Here is a 10,167-nt window from a genome sequence, read left to right on the forward strand (position 1 = left end):
GTTCGGCCTATTGCCTACGTCCCCACCTTGGCTAACAAGCACAAGGATTACCACTATAATTCTCACTTAAACAGGTGGAGCGGCACCTATACAAACTAGGTCAATTAGCACAGGGTTGATATCAACCTTTACAACAATCCTTATCGGGCTGGATTACTGCCCCCTTAGGCCACGCCTAAAAACACTCAGATATTACAAGCAAATGGTACACTGATATAGTGCTTTCATATAAAGCAAATTTGTACCTAAGTAGTGCGCTCAATCACAAACACATCATGTTAGCTTTACCGTGATCCCAAGAGGGGGGTGAATTGGTATTTTTAAATTTTATCTCCTAGGTATTCCTCCTAACAGCAGTATGTTCACAAGCCTAGGGTCAATCTAGTGCAAATAATGTAAATATACCAGAAATTAAATAAAGCATTTTAAACAACCATACAAGCACCAGAAAGCAGTAAAGAGAGGATGACACGCAGATATATTATCGAGGTTCGGCCAACTGCCTACGTCCCCGCCTTGGCTAACCAGCACAAGGATTATCACAATACCTTGCTCACTTAAATGGGTGGAGCGGCACCTATACAAACCAGGTCAAATTACCACAGGGCTGACCTCAACCTTTACACCAATCCTTACCGGGCTGGATTACCGCCCCCTCAGGCCACGCCTGGAATCTCTCAGATATACAATCACAAGGTACAATATAAGAGTGCTTTCACGTAAAGCAGATTTGTACCACAAATGCACACAAACACAAACATCACAGATGATTTAATAATGTAAGCTCTGTGTGGTCTAAATATGTCAACTCTCAACAATGTTTTCTATCAGTGTAGCAAGTACGTGAGAGTGTCAATAATAATAATCTGTGTACTTCAAAATATTAAGTCAAGCGTGTTCACACAGAGTATCAAACAAGCCTCAACATTATCAATCAATACAATGTGTCAATCATACGAATGTGTAAATGCTTGGATTGCAAAATAGATAGTCTTTGTTTTCGGCAAATGATATATATATACTTGTACAAGTAATACCACAAAGATTAGTGTAACAAGCACAAATATCTTTTCACAAATTGTTCAATAAATTCCACAAGATATTTGAGTAAGCTTGAAATATGTTTTTTCAAATCAAAACAAATACAAACTTCCAAAGATATTGCAATGATAATGCAACACTCAGAAGTTTACCACAAGTCTTCTTAAAGTAGGCTTATTAGCAAAGCCTCCTAAGAAAACTTAGGTTATGCTCTCGAGAGAAAAATCGATTCAAACACTCTAAACAATGAGAGCAAACCTCTAAGCAACAATACTCAATACACTTACAAATGATTTTGATAGATGAAGAAGGTAAGCTTGAGTAGGTTTCAAAAGGAGTATGAGTAAGCAAAAATAAGTATTTTGGCTTGAGAGAGATTTTCTTAATCTTTTTGCTAATCAGTGCTTAATCCACCAAATGAAAGAGTATATATAGACATATTGAAAATTTTGACCGTTGGGGACCTATTAGGGATTGTTAGAAAAGATTAATGATATTTAAAATAATTTAACTCTGTTTAAAAAATTATTAACCGCGGTAAAAATAGGAGCAACCCGAGAGGTCCGGTCGACCAGAAATGGTTCGGTCGACCAGGACTCAAATGGCTCGGTCGACCAGGGGTGTTTTGAACTGAGTGGTCGGTCGATCGAGGAAGGGCGATTTTCCAAAATTTTGAGGTTCGGTCGACCGGGCCCTTTTGAACTGTGTGGTTCGGTCAACCAGACCGCTGGGAATTCTCCCGAGACCCTTCGGTCGACCAGGTAGTTGGAGCTTACAAAATAAGGTTCTATCTCATTCATGGTTCGGTTTGAGCTTACAAAATAAATCATGCATGTGATGTGTGTGCTTATTACAAACCAAAAAACCCTAATTACTATTACAGACAAATTTCACTGAAAATTATTACAATTAAGAGTATGAAATTGTCTTCAAGCTTTGAGCCTTCACGTGCCACTGAAGATATACTAATATGAACCTGCACATGAACTAGATATTTATTAAATACAAGAGTATTTGTCATTATCAAAACCAGGGCATGACCTATAAGGTCAACACATCAATAGCATGAATATAGTGTAAGCTCAGTGATGTATGTTTTGCTCAATCAATGCTCAACACAAAATAATCAGTATGATGCTCAAGAGTATTACAACACAAGCAACAACTTGGAATTCTAAATAGGATGTCTCAATAGCACATCAATATTCCAAGTAAACTAAGCAGATAATCAAACTAGCTTCAAATAGATTTTCCTCAATGACAGATGCACAATACTAGTTTGAAGAAATACTTGTTTGTTTGAAAAAATCTTTGCACACCGAAAATCAAGCTATCAGACACTTGCAATGAAATGCAAATATCCTAAGCTTCCTTAGTTTAATCCCACGCTAGATTTATAATAAAGAAATCTGTGGGTTAAACCTAAGCTAAAACTCCCCGAGAGAAATATATAAAACAACCATACAAATGGGAGATTTTAGCACAGTATAACAATCACAATAACACACGAAGAACTCTCATAATCTCAGATTTTATCAAAGGAGACAAGTTTTAGAGTTTTGGACAAAGAGAGGATTTTCAAGATAGAGAGAGTTTTTGCTAATCACTTTGCTAATCGGTCACTGATTTTACAAATGAAGGTATATTTATATCCAGGTAAAAAAAATAACCATTCGAGATATGATAAGCATTATTAAAAAAGTTCCAAACAATTAAAACTCAATTAACCTGTCTTAACCCAGTTTTACCACGGTTAAACTAATTTAACCGGGCGAGATTCGGGTGGCTGAACCTAGGTTCGGTCGCCCGAGAAGACACAGCAATAAAAGATTTCAAATGAGGTTCGGCCCAGTATAATTGTTCGGTAGCCCGAATCAAAGTTAGTAGCAAAGCTACGTAACATCAAGTGCCTGGTCCTGGGTTTGGGTGCTCGAATTCTTGAGTTTGGTCACCTGGGGCATATTTGAACTGAAATATTCGGTCGCCCGAGTTGGTAGGTGGTCCCTTTCGATGCATTCGGATGCCTAGGGGAGATTAGCACAATTTCGGTTCGGTCACCTGAAGGCAGGTTAAAATGTTGACCTTCAAGGTTCGGGCGCTCAAGGAGTTTTGTACTCCAAGGTTCGGTCACCCGACCCCTCTTAGTTTGCTTAGATATATTCCATTTAAGCACAATTATTTCTCACTCATATTTTATGCAATGTGTGTGCGTGTGTGTGTGGGAGCCTAAGGTCTTACTATGGTCAAGTTGAGCTCACACTATATCTTGTATGCATGATGTGCAGGTGATAAGCATACAAACCATATCGTAGATTACTATTACAGACCTTATTACATAAATGACTAATATATTACAATGTAAGTTACAAAGCTTCATGGTCTTCTTGTTTCTTCAAGTGCCATCAAGGAAATTTGATTTGAACCTGCACAAACACGTGACAAACATCAAATATCAATATTTGTCATTATCAAAATCGAGTGCGACCTATAAGGTCAACATTCTCCCCCTTTTTGATGATGACAAATACAACTAACAAAAAAATGGGTTAAGCTTAAGAAGACTCCCCCTTTCAATATGCATCCTAACCAAATTATTTTACGCATTATTTTTGCCCCTTTTTCCATCTCCCCTTTTTGGCAACAGCAAAAAGGGCCAATTAAAGTGAGCTAGGCAAAGGGTAAATGTTACAAATATACAAGAAAAGTTGGAAAGATTTATAAAAATTTTGGCAGAGTGCCGTTTGTAAATCGAACTTTCCAAAATAAAACCTATATAAATAGTAACTTGTTTGAGGTTATATATCCTAACAGTTTATCCACAACTACTTAAACAGTTCAGTATAGTCCAACCATTCAAGATGAAATTTAATGTCATTAGGAAATGGACAAAAGAGATGGCCATTACAAGTTATAATCAATATCCATGACATCCAATATGCTCATGCTATGCATATATATATGACATGTGCACACAAGCTATAATCAACATCCATAAATTCTAAAGCAAGAAGGCAAATCAATAATAATAATAATATTAATTGCTAAGACTTATAATTTCCATTTGATAGCTCCCCCTAAATTTGTGCAAAACACGAAACACCTAAGAAGCCTCTCTGCTATGCATTAGACCTAACTCACATCTAATTTGTATAAACCTATCCTCGGGAAGTGGTTTAGTCAATATATCTGCCCATTGTTCATTAGTGCATACAAACTCAAGAGCTACATCTCCTTTTTGCACATGATCACGAAGAAAGTGGTGTCTAATTTCAACGTGCTTAGTTTGTGAATGTGAGATAGGATTTTTAGAGATGTTGATTGCACTAGTATTATCACATTTAATTGGTATGGTTTCATAGTGCAATCCAAATCCACAAGTTGTGGTTTCATATAAAAAGTTTGGGCACAACAACTTCCAGCCACAATGTATTCAGCTTCGACTGTGGATAAGGCAACTGAGTTTTGTTTCTTGGAGAATCAAGAAACAAGGGATTGTCCTAAGTAATGACAAGTGCCGCTAGTGCTTTTTCTATCAACCTTACTACCGGTAAAGTCAGCATCAGTGTAACTAACAATCTCAAAGGTAGTATGCTTAGGGTACCACAATCCTAATTCAATAGTCCCAACTAGATACCTAAGGATTCGTTTAACGAATTTTAGATGAGATTCCTTAGGGGCAGCCTGAAACCTAGCACACATACACACACTAAACACAATATCAGGCCTACTAGCAGTGAGATATAGGAGACTCCCAATCATGCCATGATACAATTTTACGTCAATAGAGATTCCTTGCTCATCTTTATCAAGCTTAATGGAAGAGTTCATAGGTGTACCAAGAATTTTGCAATCTTCCATATGAAATTTTTTTAGCAAGTCCCTGATATATTTAGATTGGCATATAAAAGTTCCATAATTAGGTTGTTTGATTTGTAGCCCTAAGAAGAAACTAAGTTCACCCATCATGCTCATTTCAAATTCACTTTACATGCATTTGGCAAACTCATTACACAACTCATCATTGGTTGCCCCAAAAATGATATCATCCACATAAATTTGAACAATGAGCATATTATCATTTTTGGATTTGATGAAAATTGCAGTGTCAATTTTGCCACGGGTAAACCCATTTTCTAGTAGAAAACCACTAAGCCTCCCATACCAAGTTCTAGGAGCTTGTTTCAATCCATACAATGCTTTAGATAACCGGTAAATATGATCGGGATATTTATGATTTTCAAAACCGTGTGGTTGTTCTACGTATACCTCTTCATTAATGTAACCATTTAGAAAAGCACTTTTAACATCCATTTGAAACAATTTAAAGTTTTTAAAAGTGATAAAGGCAAGTAGCATATGAATGGCTTCTAACCTAGCAACAGGAGCATATGTTTCATCAAAGTCAATCCCTTCCTGTTGGTTATACCCTTGGGCAACTAATCTAGTTTTATTCCTAGTTACTACCCCATTCTGATCTTTCGTATTTCTATATACCCATTTAGTTCCAATGATGGTGAGCTCATTAGGCCTAGGAACTAAGGTCCACACTTTGCTTCTTTCAAGTTGGTTAAGTTCTTCTTGCACGGACATCACCCAAGACTCATCTTCTATGACTTCTTTAATATTTTTAGGTTCTTCTTGGGATAAGAAAGCGGAGTGATTTACTATATTTCTCAAGGAGGATCTTGTGGCTACTCCATGGGATGGTTCGTCTATGATTTGATCTATAGGATGACTTCTAATGAATTTCCAATCTCTAGGCAACTCCTGATTTCCATTTTCATTATCTTCAAGTGATTTTTCATTTGCTTCTTGATTTTCACTTGCATTGTTTTCAATAGACATTTTCTCTAAGCATTTTCTAATATCAATATCATCTTCATCATATTTATTAGAAAATGGGTTAAACTCATCAAACACAACATGAATAGATTCAATAACAGTTAAAGTTCTTTTATTGAAAACACTATATGCTCTGCTATTTAATGCATATCCTAGGAAAATACCTTCATCGGATTTTGAGTCAAACTTTCCTAAATGTTCATTATCTCTAAGCACAAAGTATTTACAACCAAACACATGAAAATAGGAAATATTAGGCTTATGGTTGTTCCATAATTCATAAGGGGTTTTATTAATTGATAGACTAATTAACACTCTATTCATAACATAGCATGCAGTATTAATGACCTCGGCCTAGAAATATTTGGGTAAGTTATGCTCATTCAACATAGTTCTGCCTATTTCTTGTAGTGACCTATTCTTTCTTTCTACTACACCATTTTCACTACAAAAAAAAAAAAAGATTATTAGTGACGGTTTTAAATCGTCACTAATACTCACAAAATCATCACTACGAGTATTAGTGACGATTTTATGATTATTAGTGACGGTTTTTAATTAGTCGCTATACTTGCCGTTACTAATACTTATTAGTGACAAATTTTTCAAACCGCCACTAATAATAAAGTATTAGTGACAGATTAATACCGTCACTAAAAATCTAAGCCCGTCATTATAGATTCTACACCGGATCGACCAAAAATCGTCACTAAAGCCATAGTATTAGTGACGGTTTCAAAATCGTCACTATTACTCTATTATTAGTGACGGTTGTAAAATTGTCACTAATGCTCTATTATTAGTGACGGTTTTAAGACCGTCACTATTGCTCTATTATTAGTGACGGTTGTAAAATTGTCACTAATGCTCTATTATTAGTGATGGTTTTAAAACCGCCACTATTGTTGTATTATTAGTGACGATTTTAGAATTGTCACTATTACTCTGCATAGCTATTAGTGACGGTTTGAATTCTTTTACTAAAACTTTTTAAAAGGGTATTAGTGACGATTTTGAAAGCACCACTAATACTTAAATTGAACAATTAATAGTGAAATTAATTTTTTTTTTCCAATTATTAATTCCTATCAAAATCTGTAATTAAATTACATTTTCTTATACATAACATTAAACCATAATTGCAATAAAATTCATAAATTATTCAAAATTCTAATTCAAATTTAAATACAAATATATTATACAAATTCAAATTCAAATTCAAATACAAATATATTATACAAATTCAAATTCAAATACAAATACATTATATAATTTCAAATTCAAATACATTTCATCTGTTTAGATAACAAAAAAAGTGAAAAGTTGCATCCGTAGTGCATGACATCGTCCTGATGTTGTCACAGTTGCAAACCCTACAAATTAATTAAGAAAGTTAAAAAAATTAGTATACGCTTTTTGAAAAATTTTGGCAGCATTTCTCTTGTAAATATGACATTTTCCATAGAGATATGCTCCAAACCTAAGTGTTTACAATAAACAGTTCATAATAATCCAACTAATAATGAATTTTGCGAGTGCACAGGAGCTTCATATAATAAGCATTAAATAATGTAACGTGTTCATGCATCCCATAAAACACATATATCAAAATATAGTGGATTATCCCCATAAACAACATATTTCATAGAGTAGACACAGTTGGTATGAGATTCACTATAAAATGAAAATCCCAAGAAAGAGAGCTCCTCTCCAAAGAAAAGAAAGAGATGATACGTGCATTATGAAGAGTGGAAATCTTAAGAAGATGAAGCATCATCTACTCCAACGACTGTAACCACGCCAAGCATCCTCCCAAAATCAAAACCTATTGCCATTAGCTACTCTAAAATGAGTGGGAGGAAGGAATAAACAAGTAAAATGGGAAACAAATTTTTACAGACTTGCATGGGAAACAATGTCACTTCCTCTAGTGTTCAATCCATTCTGATGGACCCTATATTACTTTTAATCTCCTTTTTGGCAATTAACAATTAATTTTTGGTTGCACATAAATTAAACTTAAACCTTGAAACATAAATAACAGACTCCAACCAAAATTGGCATAACCACCAAGCAAGCAAGAAATCAAAGAAAAATTATATCATATAGTCCAAAATTGATCTCATGAATTTTTCTTTCCTTTCCCTAAAATTTTCAACAAATTTCCAGCAGCATGCCGTCTATAAATAGAACATTTCCCAAACCTGCAAGTCACAAAAGCACGCAATTCATAATATTTTTGCATCATACAGATGCCATTTAGATTAAGACATACAACAACCTAAAAGTATCTACCAGCAAGCAATACACATCATTGCATCAACCATGCAGGTGGCATTCCAATCAAGCATGCAATCCTAATGTCCACTACCAGCATGCAGTTCACAAGATATGTCAATCCAAGCATGCAGTCTAGAAGTTAAATCATGTATTAAACTGAAGTTAGATATATACCCATTTCTAGCTGCAATGAGGTTATGGATGATAGAGAAGGACGACGAGGCCGTGGATGGTGGTGGCTGCATCAACGATTCTTTATCTAGTTTACCCAGAGTTTCTTTATACAATTGATTTGAAATGCGATAAGCCTACCCATGTAAACAAAATGAATTTTAGTCTTTCATTTGATAAGTTGTCTCTTATAGTTAAGGTATGATTTAAATATTAATTTTATTTCTCTTGAATCTTGATGCCCTTCTTGTGGATGCAATGACCGCAAGAAGGGCATCAAGATTCAAGAGAAATGAAATTAATATTTAAATCATACCTTAACTATAAGAGACAACCTATCAGATGAAAGGCTAAAATTCATTTTGTCTACATGGGCAGGCTTATCGCATTTCAAATCAATTTTGAAAAGAAACTCCGAGTAAACTAGATAAAACCCCTCCATTCATTGTATACACACTGCAAATGATATGCCCACTATCAAAAATAGAAGTTATCAAAAGTAGACCTAAAATTATATAACAAACCCTTCTCAATGACGACAAAATCTAAGGAAAAAACTACATAATTATAAATCCAATGAAAAAAATAATATACTTTTTAAACTATTTTTTAGTCATTCAAAATACTAACTTAAATTCATTAAGTAAATCAAGCCAAGAGAAAGTTATAAAATTGCAAAGTTCATATTACTTTCAAGATTTATGATACAACTCCCAATTATTCCTATATTGTTTCCAAATCTCATCCAAATCCCAATTATTCCTATATTGTTCATATTACTTTGATGTTTGGAGTACTAGACTCTGAACGTGAAGTCTAAACTCCTCCTTAGTAATTACTATTTCTTTTGCACAAAGTGTTTTTTGTGGGAGAGAGGCAGATTATATATGTTATTTTTAGTAGACAATGAAGTGGTAGGATGTTCGTCGTACAAAGAAAAAGGGCATTGTGTTCAAATTAGATTTTCTGATTTTGAGAAGGCATGTGATTGAGCTAGTTGGGAGTTCTTGGATAGAGTGCCTTTGAGGAAGGGGTCAGGTGTTACGTGGAGAAATTGGATAGGGGGCTGTTTATCTAATGCCTTTGTGAACCACCAATATGGATTGGAATCTCTAAAATCAAGCAAAACTAATATAGAAAACAACCCACCCTAAACATATGTGAAACACTAATATGGATAATCTTTAAAATCAAGCAAAACTAGTTTAAAAAACAACTCAACTAGCCAATCCTTAAAAGAAGGTCCGCTTGTGTCCCAAATCATAATTAGACTGTTTGACACACTCGAAAAGGGTTCCTAGATTCCCATTTGCTTCTAATAACAAACTAAATGCAATTAATAAATTTTATTTTTAAAATTATTTTCTAATTTTTTAACATTTATATGAAAATATTGAAAATTAAACAAAAGTGGCTTTTTCAGTTTTTGATCCAAGTGTAATAAGAACTAGAAAACACTACAATTTTACTTGCTCAAACATGGCAAATTTTTTTACTCATCCTTTCAAAAATATTTTAACATTAAACGACTAAGCCTATCTTTTCTTTTTGTTTGGGAAAATTTTAACGCAATTTCGGCAGCATGCCGGTAAATTGGACGGTTTCCCATAAAACCTGCACCTGATAGGTTCAAATAAAGCATTTATAAGAAGTTGAAGGCACACGAGAACCTATATCCACTACCAGCATGCAATACACATCAACTTCATCCGCCATACAGGAGGCATTCTAAACTAGCATGATTTAACATGAAACTCAATTTGTGATCATAATACCTTATAATCAATCAGAGGAGCACCTCCATCATCTTGTCCAAATTGGCGCATCCTTTCC

Source organism: Malania oleifera, chromosome 6 (assembly GCF_029873635.1).
Source record: "Malania oleifera isolate guangnan ecotype guangnan chromosome 6, ASM2987363v1, whole genome shotgun sequence".
Taxonomy (NCBI): domain Eukaryota; kingdom Viridiplantae; phylum Streptophyta; class Magnoliopsida; order Santalales; family Ximeniaceae; genus Malania; species Malania oleifera.